General features: G+C 45.4%; 1 long non-coding RNA gene across 2 annotated transcripts; it reads left to right on the top strand.

Annotated features, from left to right (window-relative positions):
• The first annotated feature begins 17,695 nt into the window (after positions 1–17,695).
• On the top strand, positions 17,696–19,665 carry LOC125540677. 2 transcript variants are annotated; one of them, XR_007297357.1, is made up of 3 exons: positions 17,696–17,937; positions 18,507–19,004; positions 19,381–19,665. It is a non-coding gene; the product is annotated as an uncharacterized LOC125540677 (long non-coding RNA). The 2 variants fall into 2 exon arrangements; XR_007297358.1 differs by lacking the exon at positions 19,381–19,665 and having other exon boundaries at positions 18,507–18,717; positions 18,822–19,374.
• Positions 19,666–21,171: the final 1,506 nt, after the last annotated feature.

Below are 21,171 nucleotides of genomic sequence, written 5' to 3' on the forward strand. Positions count from 1 at the left end.
CCTCGACAGCGGGTTGACGAAGCGATAGCCGGTCAGCCTGACGCGACGGGTCTGGCGAGAAGGCCCATGACGGGGCGGGTCATGGCAGGGACTTGGACTGCTGCTAGTGCAACGGACAGAAACCCGGATGCAGAGTTGAAGACAGAGTCCTAATCTGGGTTGTATCATTGCCTAAATTTGACCGCAACAAAATTTCCGTCCGACGTGCTCTTCCTTTGGGATTTATTCCAAAACGGATGTGGTAATGATACTTCCGACTAGACGACGAATCCGTGTACTCTTTGGATCCAAAACGATGTTGTCCTCGGCAAAATAGAATAGCCTTGCAGCTGCTGCTCATCAATTAGCTTCTCTATCTCCGTTGGGCTTGCTTTTGCTTGAACGTCATTGATAAAATTTTCTGGCTTTGATCGATGAACTCGGTGTTGATGTGAATCCTAAACCGGTTCTCCTTTATCCGAAAAATTGCAAACTTCTCGAAACCTAGATGAGATCCCTTCAAGAACTCAACATCACCATGCGCCAGCCCCGCCAGCCCCACGGTGGGCGCCAACTGTCGTGGATTTGTCACGGCAGATGTCCTTAGTGTCAGGACTTAGTCGTGAGGCCAACGCATCTATGTGGTAGCTTGAGAGGGGTTGAGTGGGATGAGAGACGCAGGGCGGATCAACACGCAAGACAAGGATTTAGACAGCTTCGGGCCCCGGGAAACATCATCCGGTAATAGCCCTACATGCTGTTTGAGGCTAGGTCTCATTATCATCACGAGGGAGTCGCCGTAAACCGGCTCTCCTCTTTGTGTCTAGCCCTAAGATTGTTTCTTCTTGCTCGCTTGTATATGTTGAAGGGGCGGTTTACATGTGGAGTCCTATTAGGATTAGGACTAGTCTATCTCTAATACAAACCGGATACAAGTCCTGGTCTTAACTCCTTGTAAGGTAAATATTCCTCATGCCTTTCCTCTTAAACCAGCCCACCATAGTATGAACCGGCCTTCATGAACCGTGTTGGGGAATGTAGTAATTTCAAAAAATTTCCTACGCACACGCAAGATCATGGTGATGCATAGCAACGAGAGGGGAGAGTGTGATCTACGTGCCCTTGTAGACCGACAGCGGAAGCGTTAGCACAACGCGGTTGATGTAGTCGTACGTCTTCACGGCCCGACCGATCAAGCACCGAAACTACGGCACCTCCGAGTTTTAGCACATGTTCAGCTCGATGACGATCTCCGGACTCCGATCCAGCAAAGTGTCGGGGAAGAGTTCCGTCAGCACGACGGCCTGGTGATGATCTTGATGTACTACCGTCGCAGGGCTTCGCCTAAGCACCGCTACAATATTATCGAGGATTATGGTGGAAGGGGGCACCGCACACGGCTAAGAATATGATCACGTGGATCAACTTGTGTGTCTAGGGGTGCCCCTTGCCTCCGTATATAAAGGAACAAGGGGGAGGTGCGGCCGGCCAGGAGGAGGGCGCGCCAGGAGGAGTCCTACTCCCACCGGGAGTAGGATTCCCCCTTTCCTAGTTGGAATAGGATTCGGGAAGGGGGAAAAAGGAGAGAGAGAAGGAAGGGGGGGCGCCGCCCCCCTCTCCTTGTCCTATTCGGACTAGGGGGGGGGGGAGGGGCGCGCGGCCCAGCCCTGGCCACCTCTCCTCTCTTCCACTAAAGCCCACTAAGGCCCATATACCTCCCGGGGGGTTCCGGTAACCTCCCGGTACTCCGGTAAAATCCCGATTTCACCCGGAACACTTCCGATATCCAAATATAGGCTTCCAATATATCAATCTTTATGTCTCGACCATTTCGAGACTCCTCGTCATGTCCGTGATCACGTCCGGGACTCCGAACAAACTTCGGTACATCAAAATGCATAAACTCATAATATAACTGTCATCAAAACCTTAAGCGTGCGGACCCTACGGGTTCGAGAACAATGTAGACATGACCGAGACACGTCTCCGGTCAATAACCAATAGCGGAACCTGGATGCTCATATTGGCTCCCACGTATTCTATGAAGATCTTTATCGGTCAGACCGCATAACAACATACGTTGTTCCCTTTGTCATCGGTATGTTACTTGCCCGAGATTCGATCGTCGGTATCTCAATACCTAGTTCAATCTCGTTACCGGCAAGTCTCTTTACTCGTTTCGTAATACATCATCTTGCAACTAAATCATTAGTTGTAATGCTTGCAAGGCTTATGTGATGTGCATTACCAAGAGGGCCCAGAGATACCTCTCCGACAATCGGAGTGACAAATCCTAATCTCGAAATACGCCAACCCAACATGTACCTTTGGAGACACCTGTAGAGCTCCTTTATAATCACCCAGTTAAGTTGTGATGTTTGGTAGCACACAAAGTGTTCCTCCGGCAAACGGGAGTTGCATAATCTCATAGTCATAGGAACATGTATAGGTCATGAAGAAAGCAACAGCAACATACTAAACGATCGGGTGCTAAGCTAATGGAATGGGTCGTGTCAATCACATCATTCTCCTAATGATGTGATCCCATTAATCAAATGACAACACATGTCTATGGTTAGGAAACATAACCATCTTTGATTAATGAGCTAGTCAAGTAGAGGCATACTAGTGACTTTTGGTTTGTCTATGTATTCACACAAGTATTATGTTTCCGGATAATACAATTCTAGCATGAATAATAAACATTTATCATGATATAAGGAAATAAAATAATAACATTATTATTGCCTCTAGGGCATATTTCCTTCAGTCTCCCACTTGCACTAGAGTCAATAATCTAGATTACACAGTAATGATTCTAACACCCATGGAGCTTTGGTGCTGATCATGTTTTGCTCGTGGAAGAGGCTTAGTCAACGGGTCTGCCATATTCAGATTCGTATGTATGTTGCAAATCTCTATGTCTCCCACCTGGACTAGATCCCAGATGGAATTGAAGCGTCTCTTGATGTGCTTGGTTCTCTTGTGAAATCTGGATTCCTTTGCCAAGGCAATTGCACCAGTATTGTCACAAAAGATTTTCATTGGACCCGATGCACTAGGTATGACACCTAGATCGGATATGAACTCCTTCATCCAGACTCCTTCGTTTGCTGCTCCTGAAGCAGCTATGTACTCCGCTTCACATGTAGATCCCGCCACAACGCTTTGTTTAGAACTGCACCAACTGACAGCTCCACCATTTAATGTAAACACGTATCCGGTTTGCGATTTAGAATCGTCCGGATCAGTGTCAAAGCTTGCATCAACGTAACCATTTACGATGAGCTCTTTGTCACCTCCATATATGAGAAACATATCCTTAGTCCTTTTCAGGTATTTCAGGATGTTCTTGACCGCTATCCAGTGATCCACTCCTGGATTACTTTGGTACCTCCCTGCTAGACTTATAGCAAGACACACATCAGGTCTGGTACACAGCATTGCACACATGATAGAGCCTATGGCTGAAGCATACGGAACATCTTTCATTTTCTCTATATCTTCTGCATTGGTCGGGGATTGAGTCTTACTCAATTTCACACCTTGCAACACAGACAAGAATCCTTTCTTTGCTTGATCCATTTTGAACTTCTTCAAAACTTTGTCAAGGTATGTGCTTTGTGAAAGTCCAATTAAGCGTCTTGATCTATCTCTATAGATCTTAATGCCCAATATGTAAGCAGCTTCACCGAGGTCTTTCATTGAAAAACTCTTATTCAAGTATCCTTTTATGCTATCCAGAAATTCTATATCATTTCCGATTAGCAATATGTCATCTACATATAATATCAGAAATGCTACAGAGCTCTCACTCACTTTCTTGTAAATACAGGCTTCTCCAAAAGTCTGCATAAAACCAAATGCTTTGATCACACTATCAAAGCGTTTATTCCAACTCCGAGAGGCTTGCACCAGTCCATAAATGGATCGCTGGAGCTTGCACACTTTGTTAGCTCCCTTTGGATCGACAAAACCTTCCGGCTGCATCATATACAACTCTTCTTGCAGAAATCCATTCAGGAATGCAGTTTTGACATCCATTTTCCAAATTTCATAATCATAAAATGTGGCAATTGCTAATTCGGACAGACTTAAGCATCGCTACGGGTGAGAAGGTCTCGTCGTAGTCAATCCCTTGAACTTGCCGAAAACCTTTTGCGACAAGTCGAGCTTTGTAGACAGTAACATTACCGTCAGCGTCAGTCTTCTTCTTGAAGATCCATTTATTCTGAATTGCTTGCCGATCATTGGGCAAGTCAACCAAAGTCCATACTTTGTTCTCATACATGGATCCCATCTCAGATTTCATGGCTTCAAGCCATTTTGCGGAATCTGGGCTCACCATCGCTTCTTCATAGTTCGTAGGTTCATCATGATCTAGTAGCATGACTTCCAGAACAGGATTACCGTACCACTCTGGCGCGGATCTTACTCTGGTTGATCTACGAGGTTCAGTAGTATCTTGTTCTGAAGTTTCATGATCATTATCATTAGCTTCCTCACTAATTGGTGTGTTTCTGTGATGTACTACTTTTCAATAAGGGAGCAGGTATTGTTACCTCGTCAAGTTCTACTTTCCTCCCACTCACTTCTTTCGAGAGAAACTCCTTCTCCAGAAAGTTTCCGAATTTAGCAACAAAAGTCTTGCCTTCGGATCTGTGATAGAAGGTGTATCCAATAGTTTCCTTTGGATATCCTATGAAGACACATTTCTCCGATTTGGGTTCGAGCTTATCAGGTTGAAGCTTTTTCACATAAGCATCGCAGCCCCAAACTTTCAGAAACGACAACTTTGGTTTCTTGCCAAACCACAGTTCATAAGGCGTCGTCTCAACGGATTTTGATGGTGCCCTATTTAACGTGAATGCGGCCGTCTCTAGAGCATATCCCCAAAACGATAGCGGTAAATCAGTAAGAGACATCATAGATCACACCATATCTAGTAAAGTACGATTACGACATTTGGACACACCATTACGCTGTGGTGTTCCGGGTGGCTTGAGTTGCGAAACTATTCCACATTGTTTCAAATGCACACCAAACTCGTAACTCAAATATTCTCCTCCACGATCAGATTGTAGGAATTTTATTTTCTTGTTATGATGATTTTCGACTTCACTCTGAAATTCTTTGAACTTTTCAAACGTTTCAGACTTATGTTTCATTAAGTAGATATACCCATATCTGCTTAAGTCATCTGTGAAGGTGAGAAAATAACGATATCCGCCACGAGCTTCAATATTCATCGGACCACATACATCTGTATGTATGATTTCCAATAAATCTGTTGCTCTCTCCATAGTACCGGAGAACGGTGTTTTTGTCATCTTACCCATAAGGCACGGTTCGCAAGTACCAAGTGATTCATAATCAAGTGGTTCCAAAAGCCCATCAGTATGGAGTTTCTTCATGCGCTTTATACCGATATGACCTAAACGGCAGTGCCACAAATAAGTTGCACTATCATTATCAACTCTGCATCTTTTGGTTTCAACATTATGAATATGTGTATCACTACTATCGAGATTCATCAAAAATAGACCACTCTTCAAGGGTGCATGACCATAAAAGATATTACTCATATAAATAGAACAACCATTATTCTCTGATTTAAATGAATAACCGTCTCGCATCAAACAAGATCCAGATATAATGTTCATGCTTAACGCTGCCACCAAATAATAATTATTTAGGTCTAATACTAATCCCGAAGGTAGATGTAGAGGTAGCGTGCTGACTGCGATCACATCGACTTTGGAACCATTTCCCATGCGCATCGTCACCTCGTCCTTAGCCAATCTTCGCTTAATCCGTAATGCCTATTTCGAGTTGCAAATATTAGCAACAGAACTAGTATCAAATACCCAGGTGCTACTGCGAGCATTAGTAAGGTACACATCAATAACATGTATATCACATATACCTTTGTTCACCTTGCCATCCTTCTTATCCGCCAAATACTTGGGGCAGTTCCGCTTCCAGTGACCAGTCTGCTTGCAGTAGAAGCACTCAGTTTCAGGCTTAGGTCCAGGTTTGGGTTTCTTCTGTTGAGTAGCAACTTGCTTGCTGTTCTTTTTGAAGTTTCCCTTCTTCTTCCCTTTGCCCTTTTTCTTGAAACTAGTGGTCTTGTTGACCATCAACACTTGATGCTCCTTCTTCATTTCTACCTCCGCAGCTTTCAGCATTGCGAAGAGCTCGGGAATAGTCTTTTTCATCCCTTGCATATTATAGTTCATCATGAAGCTCTTGTAGCTTGGTGGCAGTGATTGGAGAATTCTGTCAATGACACAATCATCTGGAAGATTAACTCCCAATTGAATCAAGTGATTATTATACCCAGACATTTTGAATATATGCTCACTGACAGAACTGTTCTCCTCCATCTTGCAGCTATAGAACTTATTGGAGACTTCATATCTCTCAATCCGGGCATTTGCTTGAAATATTACCTTCAACTCCTGGAACATCTCATATGCTCCATGACGTTCAAAACGTCGTTGAAGTCCCGATTCTAAGCCGTAAAGCATGGCACACTGAACTATCGAGTAGTCATCAGCTTTGCTCTGCCAGACGTTCATAACAACTGGTGTTGCTCCAGCAGCAGGCCTGGCACCCAGCGGTGCTTCCAGGACGTAATTCTTCTGTGCAGCAATGAGGATAATCCTCAAGTTATGGACCCAGTCCGTGTAATTGCTACCATCATCTTTCAACTTTGCTTTCTTAAGGAACGCCTTAAAATTCAACGGAACAACAGCACGGGCCATCTATCTACAATCAAACATAAACAAGCAAGATACTATCAGGTACTAAGTTCATGATAAATTTAGGTTCAATTAATCATATTACTTAAGAACTCCCACTTAGATAGACATCCCTCTAATCCTCTAAGTGATTACGTGATCCAAATCAACTAAACCATGTCCGATCATCACGTGAGATGGAGTAGTTTCATTGGTGAACATCACTATGTTGATCATATCTACTATATGATTCACGCTCGACCTTTCGGTCTCCGTGTTCCGAGGGCATATCTGTATATGCTTGGCTCGTCAAGTATAACCTGAGTATTCTGCATGTGCAACTGTTTTGCACCCGTTGTATTTGAACATAGAGCCTATCACACCTGATCATCACGTGGTGTCTCAGCACGAAGAACTTTCGCAACGGTGCATACTCAGGGAGAACACTTCTTGATAATTAGTGAGAGATCATCTTATAATGCTACCGTCAATCAAAGCAAGATAAGATGCATAAAAGATAAACATCACATGCAATCAAATATAAGTGATATGATATGGCCATCATCATCTTGTGCTTGTGATCTCCATCTTCGAAGCACTGTCGTGATCACCATCATCACCGGCGCGACACCTTGATCTCCATCGTAGCATCATTGTCGTCTCGTCAATCTTATGCTTCCAGGACTATCGCTACCGCTTAGTGATAAAGTAAAGCATTACAGCGCGATTGCATTGCATACAATAAAGCGACAACCATATGGCTCCTGCCAGTTGTCGATAACTCGGTTACAAAACATGATCATCTCATACAATAAAATTTAGCATCATGTCTTGACCATATCACATCACAACATGCCCTGCAAAAACAAGTTAGAAGTCCTCTACTTTGTTGTTGCAAGTTTTACGTGGCTGCTACGGGCTTAAGCAAGAACCAATCTTACCTACGCATCAAAACCACAACGATAGTTTGTCAAGTTGGTGTTGTTTTAACCTTCGCAAGGACCGGGCGTAGCCACACTCGGTTCAACTAAAGTTGGAGAAACTGTCACCCGCAAGCCACCTATGTGCAAAGCACGTCGGGAGAACCGGTCTCGCGTAAGCGTACGCGTAATGTCGGTCCGGGCCGCTTCGTCCAACAATACCGCCGAACCAAAGTATGACATGCTGGTAAGCAGTATGACTTATATCGCCCACAACTCACTTGTGTTCTACTCGTGCATATAACATCAACACATAAAACCTAGGCTCTGATAACACTGTTGGGGAACGTAGTAATTTCAAAAAATTTCCTACGCACACGCAAGATCATGTTGATGCATAGCAACGAGAGGGGAGAGTGTGATCTACGTACCCTTGTAGACCGATAGCGGAAGCGTTAGCACAACGCGGTTGATGTAGTCGTACGTCTTCACGGCTCGACCGATCAAGCACCGAAACTACGACACCTCCGAGTTTTAGCACACGTTCAGCTCGATGACGATCCCCGGACTCCGATCCAGCAAAGTGTCGGGGAAGAGTTCCGTCAGCACGACGGCGTGGTGACGATCTTGATGTACTACCGTCGCAGGGCTTCGCCTAAGCACCGCTACAATATTATCGAGGATTATGGTGGAAGGGGGCACCGCACACGGCTAAGAATATGATCACGTCGATCAACTTGTGTGTCTAGGGGTGCCCCCTGCCTCCGTATATAAAGGAACAAGGGGGAGGTGCGGCCGGCCAGGAGGAGGGCGCGCCAGGAGGAGTCCTACTCCCACCGGGAGTAGGATCCCCCCCTTTCCTAGTTGGAATAGGATTCGGGAAGGGGGAAAGAGGAGAGAGAGAAGGAAGGGGGGGTGTCGCCCCCCTCTCCTTGTCCTACTCGGACTAGGGGGGGAGGGGCGCGCGGCCCAGCCCTGGCCACCTCTCCTCTCTTCCACTAGAGCCCACTAAGGCCCATATACCTCCCGGGGGGTTCCGGTAACCTCCCGGTACTCCGGTAAAATCCCGATTTCACCCGAAACACTTCCGATATCCAAATATAGGCTTCCAATATATCAATATTTATGTCTCGACCATTTCGAGACTCCTCGTCATGTCCGTGATCACATCCAGGACTCCGAACAAACTTCGGTACATCAAAATGCATAAACTCATAATATAACTGTCATCAAAACCTTAAGCGTGCGGACCCTACGGGTTCGAGAACAATGTAGACATGACCGAGACACGTCTCCGGTCAATAACCAATAGCGGAACCTGGATGCTCATATTGGCTCCCACATATTCTACGAAGATCTTTATCGGTCAGACCGCATAACAACATACGGTGTTCCCTTTGTCATCGGTATGTTACTTGCCCGAGATTCGATCGTCGGTATCTCAATACCTAGTTCAATCTCGTTACCGGCAAGTCTCTTTACTCGTTTCATAATACATCATCTTGCAACTAACTCATTAGTTGTAATGCTTGCAAGGCTTATGTGATGTGCATTACCGAGAGGGCCCAGAGATACCTCTCCGACAATCGGAGTGACAAATCCTAATCTCGAAATACGCCAACCCAACATGTACCTTTGGAGACACCTGTAGAGCTCCTTTATAATCAACCAATTACGTTGTGAAGTTTGGTAGCACACAAAGTGTTCCTCCGGCAAACGGGAGTTGCATAATCTCATAGTCATAGGAACATGTATAAGTCATGAAGAAAGCAACAACAACATACTAAACGATCGGGTGCTAAGCTAATGGAATGGGTCATGTCAATCACATCATTCTCCTAATGATGTGATCCCATTAATCAAATGACAACACATGTCTATGGTTAGGAAACATAACCATCTTTGATTAATGAGCTAGTCAAGTAGAGGCATACTAGTGACGTTTGGTTTGTCTATGTATTCACACAAGTATTATGTTTCCGGATAATACAATTCTAGCATGAATAATAAACATTTATCATGATATAAGGAAATAAAATAATAACATTATTATTGCCTCTAGGGCATATTTCCTTCAAACCGCCCGTTGGGCCACCGGGTCTTGTCGCTCCTCTGACCCACCCGCCGGATTACCAATGAATCGTAAACCGCCAAGTCCGAACGGGTCACCAGTGAATCTTCAAGTCTCAGCCGGGTCTCAAGTAAACCGCTAAGTCCGGCCGGGTTATACTTCCGGCTGGTTTACGCCGCGGGGTATATCCCCGACAGTAGCCGAAAGAAAGAACAAAACTCTAACTGATATGGTTAACACCATGTTAGACACATCGGGTCTCTCCAAGGAATGGTGGGGAGAGGCGCTAATGACTGTGTGTCATGTCCTAAACCGAGTTCCTACAAAGCATAAGACCATGACTCCATTTGAGGAATGGGAAAGGAAAATATTGAAACTCTCTTACCTACGTACTTGGGGTTGTTTGGCGAAAGTCAATATACCAATTCCCAAGAAGCACAAGCTTGGACCAAAAATCGTGGATTGTGTTCTTCTGGGCTATGCTTTTCATAGCATTGGCTATAGATTTTTGATAATAAAATTGGAGGTATCCGACATGCATGTTGGTACGATTATGGAGTTGAATGATGCAACTTTCTCTCAGGACATATTTCCTATGAAGGATATGTCGAGTTCATCAAATCAGGAGATACCTACTCCATCTAGTGAGGAATTGGATGTAATTCCTGAACCCACCATTGCGATGGAACATGCTGAGAATCATGTTGAGGATGACAATGGAACTCCTGTAAGGAGTAAGAGACAGAGGATTGCAAAGTCCTTTGGTGATGATTTCATTGTGTACCTCGCGGATGGCACACCCAGGACTATTTCAGAAGCCCATGCATCTCCTGATGCTGACTACTGGAAGGAAGCTGTTCGGAGCGATATGGATTCCATCTTAGCCAACGAAACCTGGGAGATCACTGACCGTCCTTATGGGTGCAAACCTGTAGGATGTAAATGGGTATTCAAGAAAAATCTTAGACCTGATAGTCGATTGAAAAGTACAAGGCACGGCTTGTGGCTAAGGGTTATACCCAGAAAGAAGCTGAAGACTATTTTGATACTTACTCACCTGTGGCTAATCTGACCATTATTCGAGTGCTACTATCACTGGCTGCCTCACATGGTCTTCTCGTTCATCAAATGGACGTTAAGACGGCTTTCGTCAACGAAGAGTTGAAGGAGGAAATTTACATGGATCAGCGAGATGGTTTTGTAGTACCTGGTCAGGAAGGAAAGGTCTGCAAGTTATTAAAGTCTTTATATGGCCTTAAACAAGCTCCCAAGGAGTGGCATGAGAAGTTCTAAAGAACATTAACTGCTGTCGGCTTTGTAGTAAATGATGGTGACAAGTGTGTGTACTATCGTCATGGTGGGGGTGAAGGAGTTATTCTTTTTCTATATGTCGATGACATATTAACCTTTGGAACCAAACTTGATCTAATCAAGGAGGTTAAGGATTTCTTATATCGCCGTTTTGAGATGAAGGATCTTGGAGTAGCTGATGTTATCTTAAACATCAAGCTGTTGAGAGATGAGAATGGTGGGATCACACTGTTTCAGTCTCACTATGTGGAAAAGATCTTGAGTCGTTTTGGGTATAGCGACTACACGCCTTCTCCAACTCCATATGATGCTACTATGTTGCTTCGAAAGAATCGACGGATTGCTAGAGATGAACTGAGGTATCCTCAGATTATTGGCTCGCTTATGTATCTGGCGAGTGCCACGAGGCCTGACATCTCTTTTGTTGTGAGCAAGCTGAGTCGGTTTGTGTCAAAACCGGGAGATGATCATTGGCGTGCGCTTGAGAGAGTTATGCGCTACTTGAAAGGCACTGCGAGCTATGGGATTCACTACACCGGGTATCCAAGGGTACTGGAGGGTTATAGTGACTCAAACTGGATATCTGATGCTGATGAGATTAAGGCCACAAGTGGTTATGTTTTTACACTTGGTGGTGGCACTATTTCCTGGAAGTATTGCAAGGAGACCATGTTAACGAGGTCAACTACGAAATCAGAACTCACAGCATTAGACATTGCCACTGTTGAAGTAGAGTGGCTTCGTGAGCTTTTGATGGACTTACCTATGGTTGAAAAACCAATACCCCCTATCCTGATGAACTGTGATAATCAAACTGTGATCTTCAAGATAAATAGTTCTAAGGATAATATGAAGTCCTCAAGACATGTGAAGAGGAGACTAAAATCTGTCAGAAAATTGAGGAACTCCGGAGTTATTACGTTGGATTATATCTAAATATCGGAAAACTTGGCAGATCCCTTCACAAAGGGTTTAACACGTAATGTGATAGATAATGCGTCGATGGAGATGGGTTTGAGACCCACCGCATGAGTTGTCCACAATAGTAACTCACTCTATGTGATCGGAGATCCCGTGAAGTAGAAGTGGGAGATAGGTTGTTGGTCAGCTGGGAGGAGAGTATCCCTATGTTAATTATCCCACTTCGTGAAGATGCAATACTCTCATGATCTGCATGGCAGGTTGATACTTATCTTAATGTGTTCCAAGTGGTTTATTCGAGTAAGCAGAGATGTTGCCCTGCAGAGCATCTCCTGAGGAACACACCTATATGAATTTTTCCGTTAAACGTCGCAGTCTGTGAGAATTGGGTGTTCCATAATAAATTCATGAAAGGCCCTAGAGTATGACGTATATGCTTCACCTGCGGGAAGCCTTGCGGTAGCCCAGTATCGGTCAAGAATTTGTGTGAAACTAGTTTCGCAGAAAACTTGTAGTTCAAGACATAGTCCACTATTCAAGTTATGATCTAGTGTAGCATAAAACTCTAAGTGGAAGTTCAACTTCATATTCTCAACTAAGCACCGGTATATAAACAATGTTTTGGAACAAAATGATGAGATGTGCCAATGAGACTTTGTGGGGGATTGTTGGAATTTTGCTAGTAGGCCTTTGGCCCAAAGCCCAACTAAAATTCTAAAATTCTCTTGGCTCATTCATGCACACATGTGAGTGGAGTGAGTGAGACTAGAGTTTAGTCCCACCGTGGAAGTTGAGAGAGACTTGCACCTCTTTATAAGGTGAGCTCTTCTACCACTTGTATGAGCATGAGAAGAGGAGACCTACACGTGCGATCCTCCTCCTCACTCACCTCGCCATGCCACACCTCGTCACGACGCGCTGCGGGTTGCGGGATTGAGCCGAGGACAGAGCTATGCACGTTGTCTATATTTTTGCTGCTCGGGAAAAATTAATGAGTCATTAATTAATAATTAATGGATGCATTAATTACTTAACCGTTTCCGATTCTTTTGGATCGTGACGACTCGGACATGGGGCTTACTCCCACGATCTACCCGGCCCGCACTATATAGTCAGGCAGACGTCTACCCTAGCCGCTGCCGCTTCGTATGGTTTCGCACCACCGTTCCAGATCATTGCGGCGCCAAGTAAGTCTTCTCCATCCCTCCTTTCGGCGTGCACCGGGAGAAGGAACGGCAGGCCTTCGGAACCCTGCCTCTCGTGATTCTGTACGGGAGAAGGGCGATCAGGTTTTTGGGGAGCGCACTCGCGCGATTGCTGGCAGCAACGACTTCACCAACGACAACTTCTTCCCCAACCTCGGCAACCTCATCGTTGACGACATGGGCAACAACGTCAACGCCGGCAGTGCTGCTCCTGCTGCACCGTATGTGATTCTATCTTTCCTGTTCGAGATTGTGGTAGAATTCATGTTTCTAGTATGTGCTCTAGATGTGATCTGTTCATCTACTATGCTAGTTCGCATGATTAATTTAATCTCTGCTATTGCTGCCATGATTTATGTTCTGTTTATTCGGATTAAATCTCGTAGTAATTTGCTCATATTTTCAGCACAACTTACCAAAAACGTCTTATAATTTGGAAGGGAGGTATTAACTTGTTTGAGAAGGGAGGGTATAGCTGCTACCAAAAATACCAAAAGTAAGCAGCACACTAAAAAGGACGCATGATATTGTTACATCATGGGCTGCCACAGGTCGACCTAAGGTGCAAAAGTTATCAAACGGCAACCAGGGAAGTTCACCACCCCTACCTGACGCTGAAAGGCAACACCAAAAGATAACGAGCAGAGACCAAAAGTAACAGTTCATGGTAAGCTACTACTTACTTTTATTTAGAGCAAACTGAAAGAAAACAAAGGAAGAACATACTCCTAGCATTAGAATTGGGAAAACATATGGCCAGCTCTAGCCCTGAAAAACATCAGCCCGCCGTGATCCTAGTCACGCCCATCCGCCAGCCATGCACCACCTTGAAGATCTCATTTGCAATCATTTCGAACATTCTTGTTTCTCACCTTCGAATTTCTTGATTTTCCAGTTTTCTATGTAAAATAATCCAATCAGTAAGCCTTCTAGCAATCATGTTAATTGGGACACAAGGGTCGGTAATTCTTCTATTTTAGTAAGAAAAAAACATTGTTCCTTAACCTGATCCATATGGTCCAAAGAATAGCTGAAACCCCCACCACCATCAGTAAAAGTGGCGACGACTGCACATGATTACTTCGATTTGATAGTGCTTCTTTAGTACCTGGTCTTGAGCCCGGGGGTGAAAACCCTAGGTTTGACCCGTGTGGGTTATACCTGGCAACATTGATGTTTTTACGTCATTACCTTGCTAAGGGTGTTGTGCAGATATGTTTGGACTTGTTCTTCAGGGTGAAATCCTTTGTAACGTCCGGATAATCATGCTACAGTAATCCCACATTAATGATGCAATGTCACTTCTGTCACTGTAGTTAATCTCGGGTTAGTTCAAAACCGATTCAAATTCAAATTTAAAATAGAGTTAAATAATAAAAAAATTCAAAATTTAAAACAAAAATGTTCGGTGTGTGCAAATAAATGCCTAAGAATTTATGGTGTGGGATCCATGCTTTTGTAAAAGACCTAAGTATTTAAAATGAATTAAAACAGAAAAAGAAATAAATAAAAGAAAAAGAAATACAAAAAAACAGACCCTCCCCCACTGGGCCAACCGGCCCAGCTGCTAGCCAGGCAAAGCCCAGGCCGGGCACCCCCACTCCCCCATAACCCCACCCCTCGATCAAACCCTAGCCGCTACTGCACAACCCCCCACCCACTCCCCCACGTCTCTCTTCCCCCCCTCCTCCCCGATCCAGATCGGGATCGGGGGAACGAACCCCGTCGCCCGGCCATCACCGTCTCTGGCGCCTCGCTGCCGCCTACGGACGCCATCATCTGTCTGCCTCCCCATCGCATGGTCGTCTCCGACCTCCTCCCCGTGCCCCATTACCCCGAGCCCTGCACCCTGCCGTGAGCCCCGACTCCTCTCCTCCTCTGTCGCACGCCGTGCCCCGCGCCACCGAGCTCCGCCGCAGCCGTGCCTGCTGTCGCTGCTGCTCACATGCGCACCGGCCACACCCCGCATCCCCTACACGCCTCGCCGCCGTGCGCACGCGCCCCGGCCACGGCCTTGGTCGCCTGCCGGGGCCAACTCTTGCTGCTGCCGCGCGCTGGCCTCGCCCCGCGCCGGCCGCCCCGTGCTCTCGGGCACCCGCTCGCGGACGCTGCTTGCCGTCCGCGCCTCGCCTGCCTCGCGTCCCGTACTGCGCCGCCGTCCCGTGCGCTCGCCCCACTAGTCGCACGCTGGCGCCCGGGCACGCCCCCTTTGCTGCGCTTCCTCACCGCCCGACCTCGCCCCGTCCCGCTCGACCCGCGCCGCCGCACGCCCCCCCACTGCTTCGCTCGAGCCTCACCGCGCTCGCCTCGCCCTGCAGCGCACCCCGCTCTACTCCCCTACTCCCGCGTCTGCCGGCTCCAACCGCCACAACCGCTCGCCCCGCGCGCTGCCCCGTCTCGCCGGTGTTGTTGCTGCCTCGCCGCCGGTGGCCGGACTGCCCCCCGCCGCGCCCGATCTCGCCCCTGTCGGGCGCCCGCTCCTGGCGCCCGCGCCCATTCGCGAACCCGGCGCCTGAAGGAAATATGCCCTAGAGGCAATAATAAAGTTCTTATTTATTTCCTTATATCATGATAAATGTTTATTATTCATGCTAGAATTGTATTAACCGGAAACATAATACATGTGTGAATACATAGACAAACAGAGTGTCACTAGTATGCCTCTACTTGACTAGCTCGTTGATCGAAGATGGTTATGTTTCCTAACCATAGACATGAGTTGTCATTTGATTAACGAGATCACATCATTAGGAGAATGATGTGATTGACTTGACCCATTCCGTTAGCTTAGCACTTGATCGTTTAGTTTGTTGCTATTGCTTTCTTCATAACTTATACATGTTCCTATGACTATGAGATTATGCAACTCCCGTTTACCGAAGGAACACTTTGTGTGCTACCAAACGTCACAACGTAACTGGGTGATTATAAAGGTGCTCTATGGGTGTCTCCGAAGGTACTTGTTGGGTTGGCATATTTCGAGATTAGGATTTGTCACTCTGATTGTCAGAGAGGTATCTCTGGGCCCTCTCGGTAATGCACATCACTCAAGCCTTGCAAGCATTGCAACTAATAAGTTAGTTGCGGAATGATGTATTACGGAACGAGTAAAGAGACTTGCCAGTAACGAGATTGAACTAGGTATTAAGATACCGACGATCGAATCTCGAGCAAGTAACATACCGATGACAAAGGGAACAACGTATGTTGTTATGCGGTCTGACCGATAAAGATCTTCGTAGAATATGTAGGAGCCAATATGAGCATCCAGGTTCCGCTATTGGTTATTGACCGGAGACGTGTCTCGGTCATGTCTACATAGTTCTCGAACCCGCAGGGTCCGCACGCTTAAAGTTCGGTGACGATCGTAATTAGGGTTTTTATGTTTTGATGTACCGAAGGTTGTTCGGAGTCCCGGATGTGATCACGGACATGACGAGGAGCCTCGAAATGGTCGAGACATAAAGATTGATATATTGGAAGCCTATATTTGGATATCGGAAACGTTCCGGGTGAAATCGGGATTTTACCGGAGTACCAGGGGGTTACCGGAACCCCCCGGGGGTTATTGGGCCTTCATGGGCCATAAGGGAGAAGAGGAGGGCCGGCCAGGGCAGGCCGCGCGCCCCCTCCCCCCTAGTCCGAATAGGACAAGGAAGGGGGGGGCGCCCCCCTTTCCTCTTTCTCCCTTCCTCCTTCCTTTTCCAACAAGGCAAGAGGGGGGAGTCCTACTCCTGGTGGGAGTAGGACTCCTCCAGGCGCACCCCTAGGGCCGGCCGCACCTCCCCCTCTCCCTCCTTTATATACGGGGGCAAGGGGGCACCCCATGACACACAAGTTGATCTTCGTGATCATTCCTTAGCCGTGTGCGGTGCCCCCTTCCACCATATTCCACCTCGGTCATATTGTAGCGGTGCTTAGGCGAAGCCCTGCGTCGGTAGAACATCATCAACGTCATCACGCCGTCGTGCTGACGAAACTCTCCCTCAATGTTTTGCTGGATCGGAGCTCGAGGGACGTCACCGAGTTGAACGTGTGCAGAACTCGGAGGTGTCGTATGTTCGGTACTTGGATCGGTCGGATCGGGAAGACGGACGACTACTTCCTCTACGTTGTGTTAACGCTTCCGTTGCCAGTCTACGAGGGTACGTAGACAACACGCTCCCCTCTCGTTGCTATGCATCACCATGATCTTGCGTGTGCGTAGGAAATTTTTTGAAATTATTACGTTCCCCAACAGTGGCATCAGATCCTAGGTTTTATGCGTTGATGTTGTGCACGAGTAGAACACAAGTGAGTTGTCACTACTGGAAATTAGGTCATTAACGATGAGCTACGAACAATACTTGGTCGTTACTGTTAGGTCGGGCCAACACATGTCCAACTTGCGCACGCGAGAACCCATAGTATTAGCTGGTGGTCGTTGTTGCAATACTTATGGCACATCTAGATGTGCTTTAACAAAACTGTTAATATTAATAGGTGAAAAGGATAAATATCAACGTATTGAGTCTAGGTTTCTTATCTTAACGTAATAACTAAGGCGGCCCCTTTGACCGAAACAGGACGCTCGCCTCGATTCAGATCGGCCCGCCGATGGCGTCGACGGCGGCTTTCGAGAAGGATTGCCGGATGCCGGAGGAGGCAGAGGCCGATGCGCTGCTGGTACAGAAGGTGGGCGTGCTGCCCTCCGGGTTCCACGATGCCTTCGTGCTCCGCTACATCCGCGTCCACGCGTCTGGCCCAGCCGCCTCCTCTGCCACTTCACCGTCACCACCCGCCTCCTCGTGAGCCCCCCTCCCACCTGCAGCCAGCCAGATCTAATCTTCTTCCCGTCCCCTCCCCTGCTCAATTCCTGCTAGATGCTTGCTAATTATTTCACGCAGTACCCAAAACCAAGCATGATTTAGTTTCCTCATCTACTACTATACTACTTTCGCTGGAACTTCTCTGCAGAATTACCTTCCCTCTGTACTGTAGCTGAAAAACAAGTTGTGCCATCATCCATGTAGCAGCTTGTGTACTACTGCATTTTGCTGATGGTTGTGTTATTGAATTCTCAATTCCTGCTGGATTTTGCTAATTATGGCACTAGTACTGAACCCCAAGCATAATTTTGCATCTACTATTATTCTACATCCATCGTCATTTCTTCAAAAAATATTATCTTTCCACTGTATACCCGAGGAATTTAATTTTCGTAATAACTGCATAGTTCCATTCCCTCGTCTAATTGTTCACTGGAAAAATAACTTGTACCATCATGCATAGGACAGCCAGTTTGTTTACCGCATTTTGTTGAGTGTTGCTGAGATGATGCATTTTTTGTGATGGTTGTGTTACTGAGAAATCATAGAACTCGAGCAACTTCCTGCAAGGGGCGCGACTGCATTGCTGGTTTACTTGATGGGCTCTGTTGTACACCGCTGCGTCACAAACCAGGGTCTCACCACTAGAGATGAACATCTACCTAGATACTGCATTTTCTGATGTGGGTGACTATCTTACTCAGTCGGAATTGGATGCGAAATAATACATGTGGTGGTTCATCAGCATCACTTCTCAAGGTATGCTTGTTGGTGATGTTGCTTGTTTATGTTATTTTTGGTTTTGTACGACATTCTTCCGGAGGAGGTTCATATTTAAAATCATTTCTGCTCAATTATATCAGGTTGGTCTGTCATGCCTAAAGCGGATATAGTGACTAGTTTGTTATGTGCTTTGCAGGTTAGTCATATGGTTTGTATAATGGACCTATAGCTCGTTCTTGTCTTTTTCAGGTTCAGAAATCAGCGCATTATTAGTTGCTTCACTATATGCTTTGATATCCAGGTTACAACTAGGATTTTCATATGTATGTATATCACTTATCACATAGTACAACAGTATTCCTTTTTCTAGCAGAGGAGAATAATTTTCAGTGTTAATTTAGTTGGGTACAGACCATCAACCAAAAAAGCTCAAAACATTTTGCCCATATATAGAATAACTCAAGTCTTGCTAGAACTAGATAAGAAACAGACTAATTAATTGTTCGCAAAAACAGTTTCTTCTTTGTTGCATAAGGACTGTGCAAGAATTTGGATTAAGACATGTCTAAGCTACAGGAAATAGTATACAATGTTATTTAGTCTACAATGATTCACATGCAATTTTTTTCATATGTGCTACTATCCTTTTGAGCAAATTCATTTATATGTACTACTAATAAATCATTTTTGTTTTTGCAGAACGGATGGTTCACCATAATAGGAGCATCACAAGACATTGTAGTCATTGGTGAAGAATGATATGCAGTGAAACACAAGGATTTATGATGGTGTCCCATGACTGAAGATTATGAAAAATAAATCACTCTTCTAGTTGATGTATTTCTGGTTAGATATGGACTAAAATAGTTGTCTACAAGGTGTTTTTGGTTTATATTCTCCGCTGTATGTGAGGATCGTCTTCAATATGTATGATTTGGATTAATGAAAACAGGTTATATACTTTGACTGTCCAAATTTTTTTGTTGCTTGATGAGTGTGGCCAATAATCTTCAAAAGTTGTCGCCAATCATACTTAAATCACCATAAGAACATTACTAGCGATGACAAAAGTGGTCGTTAATACTACAATTGTGGTTTTTATTGCATCGGCATCGACGACGACAGATCATCCCGTCATTACAAAATAACAACCACAATATGTTGTCGTTACAAAATAACGACCACAATATGTGGTTGTTATACTTTTAACGATGGAGCCTATCACGACCAACATATTGTGGTCGTTAATGGCCTTTAACGACCACAATCTGACTTTCAACGACCACATATACCGTCGTTAAAAACTACTTTCCTAGTAGTGTGTGGGCGATATAAGTCATACTGCTTACCAACATGTCATACTTTAGTTCGGCGGTATTGTTGGATGAAGCGGCCCGGACCGACATTACGCGTACGCTTACGCGAGACTGGTTCTACCGACGTGCTTTGCACACAGGTGGCTGGCGGGTGTCAGTTTCTCCAACTTTAGTTGAACCAAGTGTGGCTACGCCCGGTCCTTGCGAAGGTTAAAACAGCACCAACTTGACAAACTATCGTTGTGGTTTTGATGTGTAGGTAAGAACGGTTCTTGCTTAAGCCCGTAGCAGCCAGGTAAAACTTGCAACAACAAAGTAGAGGATGTCTAACTTGTTTTTGCAGGGCATGTTGTGATGTGATATGGTCAAGACATGATGCTAAATCTTATGAGATGATCATGTTTTGTGACCGAGTTATCGGCAACTGGCAGGAGCCATATGGTTGTCGCTTTATTGTATGCAATGCAATTGCACTGTAATGCTTTACTTTATCACTAAGCGGGAGCGATAGTCGTGGAAGCATAAGATTGGCGAGATGACAATGATGCTACGATGGTGATCAAGGTGTCGCGCCGGTGACGATGGTGATCATGACGGTGCTTCGGAGATGGAGATCACAAGCACAAGATGATGATGGCCATATCATATCACTTATATTGATTGCATGTGATGTTTATCTTTTATGCATCTTATCTTGCTTTGATTGACGGTAGCATTATAAGATGATCTCTCACTAAATTTCAAGATAAAAGTGTTCTCCCTGAGTATGCACCGTTGCCAAAGTTCTTCATGCCCAGACACCACGTGATGATCGGGTGTGATAAGCTCTACGTCCATCTACAACGGGTGCAAGCCAGTTTTGCACACGCAGAATACTCAGGTTAAACTTGACGAGCCTAGCATATGCAGATATGGCCTCGGAACACTAAGACCGAAAGGTCGAGCGTGAATCATATAGTAGATATGATCAACATATTGATGTTCACCATTGAAAGCTACTCCATTTCACGTGATGATCGGTTATGGTTTAGTTGATTTGGATCACGTGATCACTTAGAAGATTAGAGGGATGTCTTTCTAAGTGGGAGTTATTAAGTAATATGATTAATTGAACTTAAATTTATCATGAACTTAGTACCTGATAGTATCTTGCTTGTCTATGTTTGATTGTAGA

This window comes from Triticum urartu, chromosome 2, assembly GCF_003073215.2.
Source record: "Triticum urartu cultivar G1812 chromosome 2, Tu2.1, whole genome shotgun sequence".
Classification (NCBI taxonomy): domain Eukaryota; kingdom Viridiplantae; phylum Streptophyta; class Magnoliopsida; order Poales; family Poaceae; genus Triticum; species Triticum urartu.